Source organism: Hypanus sabinus, unplaced genomic scaffold, assembly GCF_030144855.1.
Source record: "Hypanus sabinus isolate sHypSab1 unplaced genomic scaffold, sHypSab1.hap1 scaffold_236, whole genome shotgun sequence".
NCBI lineage: Eukaryota > Metazoa > Chordata > Chondrichthyes > Myliobatiformes > Dasyatidae > Hypanus > Hypanus sabinus.
Window position 1 is genome coordinate 410173 of NW_026780476.1, and position 4833 is coordinate 415005.

General features: G+C 44.4%; 1 long non-coding RNA gene across 1 annotated transcript; it reads right to left on the reverse strand.

Moving 5' to 3' along the window:
• Positions 1–504: 504 nt before the first annotated feature.
• LOC132387923 (uncharacterized) lies at positions 505–4297 on the reverse strand. The gene is made up of 3 exons (XR_009510092.1): positions 3543–4297; positions 3253–3429; positions 505–579 (listed from the first exon to the last, which is right to left on the reverse strand). It is a non-coding gene; the product is annotated as an uncharacterized LOC132387923 (long non-coding RNA).
• Positions 4298–4833: the final 536 nt, after the last annotated feature.

The window sequence follows — 4833 nt, forward strand, 5'->3', positions numbered from 1 at the left end:
GAACAGTTCGTAATCTTGATATAAGGTGTGGAAAAATCCCAGCATGTGAACACAACCTCAGTGTTACAAACACCAGCAAGGCGAGAGGAAGTTTATAACTGAGCTAATGAATTCTTGATCACTGATGCAACCCGCAGGCTATAGTCTGGTTGGAAATGAGAAGCCGAAAAAAATATTAACGATGTTCGATTTCCTTGTGGGTATATTTCCAAGTAATAGCCTTCGCCCTTCATTTCAAACAATGAGCCGAGGAATATTTGGCTGGTTTAGGAGTTGTGGGTTAGGGATAAGGTTAATTCCTGAAGAAAGTTCACGGCCCGAAATGTCAACTGTTTACTGCTTTGTGCTGTTCTGTGCTTCTTCAGAGTTTTGTGTGTGTTGCTCGGGGTTTCCGAATCAGAAGATCTTCCTAAGTGTAGGACGTCGCCGGGTGCGTTTCTGCCAAACTCAGAGCTCCTAGTCTCTGTGCAAGCTGCGGCCCTGGATGTTGGCCAAGTTCCCCCACGTACGCATTTCTCAGGACAGGGTGAGGCCTTTCTGCTGAAATCAGGTTCAACCGGTTGGACAGTCGCCGCCCACCTGCAGATGTGTGCAAAGATAGCATGATGTTATGTTTAACCATTTCTGTTTTCAGCAGACTCCATGACACAATGGAATATAAAATTTGATGCAAGGCAATTCTTACAGTTGCTTCCCAACTTTCTGCGAGTCTTACGCCATTTCTTCAAATAAATCAGTCAGAGACATTCTCTTTTCTAAACACCATGATCATTCGGTGTCCTTTCTTCTTATAGAGAGAGTGAGAGCGACCGGTGACGGGACACTGCCCCTGGCAATTTGAGACCGGTGCAGACGAGATGGTTTGCGATTAACTGGAAGGGGTCTAATACCCTAGTGGGAACGTTTGATTGTGGTGTACTGGATGGGGTTGGGGGTTTAAACCGGAGTAGAAGGGGGTTGATATTCGGAGAGCCAGAACTGATACTGGAGAGCTGTCGCAGCTAGATGTTGTTTAGCCCTTTGTCAAATGGTTGAGCACAGTTCGACTAATGTTCTACTGGGCTGCGGATAGTTCGATGCTAGAAGCATAGTGGAAACGTTTAGGAGACACAGGAGCGGGCTTGAACTAGATTTGAAGGGGGAGGGGAACAGGAGCGTTACAGCAGATAGTGAGGTGCAGGAGGATTCAGGTCATGCGAGTACTGCAAGTATAGTGCATGGAGTAAAGTCAGATCTAAAATATAGAGAGGCTTTGAGCAAAGAGAAGCTGAATAAAGGGTGTAAAGGTAGTAATGTAGAAGGGCTAAAGTGTGCAAGAAGCATCAGGAACAAAGGTGATGAACTGAGAGCTTGGATACATACATGGAATTATGATGTAGTGGCCATTACGGAGACTTGGCTGGCAACTGGACAGGAATGGATTCTCAATATTCCTGGATTTCAGTGCTTTCAAAGGGATGGGGGGAGGGAAGGGGAAGACGGGTGGCATTACTGGTCAGGGATACTATCACAGCTATAGAAAGGGTGGGTTATGTAAAAGGATCCTCTTTTTAGTCAGTCTGGGTGAAATCAGGAACCGGACGGGAGCAGTTACACGACTGGGGGTATTCTACAGGCCCGCTGGTAGCGGCAGAGATACCGAGGAGCAGATTGGGAGGCAGATTTTGGAAAGGTGCGAAAATAACAGGGTGGTTATCATGGGTGACTTTAAATTACTTATTATTGATTGGCATCTGATTAGTTCCAATGATTTTGACGGAGCAGAGTTTGTTAAGTGTGTCCAGGATGGATTCCTGTCACAGTATGTTGACAGGGCAACGTAGCGTAATGCCATACTAGATCTACGAACCGGATCAGGTCACAGATCTCTAGGTGGGTGAGCATCTGTGGGACAGTCATCACCGTTCCCTGGCCTTTAGCATTATAATGGAAAAGGATAGAATCAAACAGGACAGGAACATTTTTATTTGGGGAAGGGCAAATTATGAGGCTATAAATCTAGTACTTGCGGCTGTGAATTAGGATGATTTTTATTTGCAGGGATATGTACTATGGAAATGTGGTCGATGTTTAGAGATCTCGTGCAGGATGTTAAGTATAAACCTGTCCCAGTGAGGAAGATAAAGAATGATAGGGTGAAGGAACCACAGGTGACAATTGAGGTGTAGAATCTACTCAGATGGAAGAAGGCAGCATACGTGAGGTTTAGGAATCAAGGATCAGATGACTCTATTGAGGAATATAGGGTAGCTGGAAAGGAGCTTAAGAAGGAGCTGAGGAGAGGAACAAGGGGCATGAGAAGGCCTTGGGGAGTAGGGTAAATATAAACCCCAAGGCATTCATCAATTATGTGAAGAACCAAAGGTTTACAGGAGTGAAGATAGGACCGATTAGAGATAAAGGTGGGAAGATGTGCTTGGAGGCTGTGGAAGTGAGCGAGGCCCTCAATGAATACTTATTTAACCATATATCCAGGTAACAATCACAGCACGGAAACAGGACATCTCGGACCTTTCAGTCCGTGCCGAAAGATTACTCTCACCTACTCCCACCGACCTGCATTCAGCCCATAACCTTCCATTCCTTTCCTGTCCATATACCTATACAATTTTAATTCAAGTGATAATATAGAACCTGCCTCTAACTCTTCTACTGAAAACTCGTTACACACGGTTACCACTCTTTGAGTAAAGAAGTTGCCCCTCTTGTTACCCCTAAACTTTTGTCCCTTATTTCAAAACTGATGTCGTCTTCTTTGAATCTCCCCGATTCTCAGTGGAAAAAAAGCCTATCCACGTCAACTCATAATTTTAAATACCTTTATCAATACCCCCCTCAACTTTCTACACTCCAAAGAATAAAGACCTAACTTACTCCAAATTCCAATTTACACCAATGCCTTGTAGAATTGTAACATTACATCCCAATTCCTATACTCATTGCTGCGATTTATAAGGCCAGCATACCTAAAGCTTTCATCACCACCCTATCCACATGAGATTCTGCCTTTAGGGAACTATGCCCCATTATTCCTAGATCACTCAGTTCTACAGTATTCCTCAATGCCCTACTATTTACCATATATGTCCTATTTGGATTATTCCTACCAAAATGTAGCAACTCACACTTATCAGCATTAAACTCCATCTGCCATCTTTCAGCCCACTCGTCTAACTGGCCTAAATCTCTCTGCAAGCTTTGGGAACCTACTTCATTAACCACAATGCCACTTATCATAGTATCAGTACTTACTAATCCTAATTTACTGACGGGATGCGAGCAGTAGGGAGGAGTTTGGGCCTCAAATAAAATGTTGAATCAGCCATGATATACTGGCGGAGCAGACTCAATGGACCAAACAGGCTCTTTCTGCTGCGCTGTCGTTGGGTCTTATAGCTCTCCACCCCGGTGTTTATCAATCATCCAGACCTTCAATATAATCATAAAAAATCTTTACTTCCACCGGACACCGATATGGGATCCAAACAATTACAATCTACCAGAACAGAATAAAAGAAACAGATATATATCGATGTATTCACCTGAAGTAACGTATTTTTGAAAATCGTGCAGGATAGGGCTGTACAGCCCTCGCATGAAACGTTTATTTCTGATTCTAGAACAGTTCCTAATCTTGATATAAAGTGTGGAAAAATTCCTGCATGTGAACACAACCTCAGGGATACAAACACCAGCATGGCAAGAAGAAGTTTATCACTGAGCTAATGAATTCTTGATCACTGATACAACCCGCAGGCTATAGTCTGGTTGGAAATGAAAAGCCGAAAAAATATTAACAATGTTCGATTTCCTTGTGGAAATATTTCCAAGTAATGGCCTTCGCCCTTCATTTCAAACAATGAGCTGAGGAATATTTGGCTGGTTTAGGAGTTGTGGGTTAGGGATAAGGTGAATTCCTGATGAAAGTTCTCGGCCCAAAATGTCGTCTGTTTACTGTTGTGTGCTGTTCTGTGTTTCTTCAGAGTTTTGTGAGTGTTGCTCTGGGTTTCCGAATCAGAAGATCTTACTGAGTGCAGGACGTCGCCGGTTGCTTTTCCGTGAAACTCAAGAGCTCCTTATCTCTTTGCAAGCGGCAGCCCTGAATGTTGGCCAGGTTCCCCCACGTAGGCATTTCTCAGAACAGGGTGAGGCCTTTCTGCTGAAATCCGGTTCAACCGGTTGGACAGTCGCCGCCCACCTGCAGATGTGTGCAAAGATAGCATGAAGTTATGTTTAACCATTTCTGTTTTCAGCAGACTCCATGACAGAATGGAATATAAAATTTGATGCAAGGCATTTCTTACAGTTGCTTCCCAACTTTCTGCGAGTCTTACGCCATTTCTTCAAATAAATCAGTCAGAGACATTCTCCTTTCTAAACACCATGATCATTCGGTGTCCTTTCTTCTTATAGAGAGAGTGAGAGCGACCGGTGACGGGACACTGCCCCTGGCAATTTGAGACCGGTGCAGACGAGATGGTTTGCGATTAACTGGAAGGGGTCTAATACCCTAGTGGGAACGTTTGCTTGTGGTGTACTGGATGGGGTTGGGGGTTTAAACCGGAGCGGAAGGGGGTTGATATTCGGAGAGCCAGAACTGATACTGGAGAGCTGTCGCAGCTAGATGTTGTTTAGCCCTTTGTCAAATGGTTGAGCACAGTTCGACTAATGTTCGACTGGGCTGCGGATAGTTCGATGCTAGAAGCATAGTGGAAAAGTTTAGGAGGCACAGGAGCGGGCTTGAACTTGACTTACAGGGGGAGGAGAACCAGAGTGTCAGAGCAGATAGTGAGGTGGAGGAGGATAAAGGTCATGCGAGTACTGCAAGTGTAG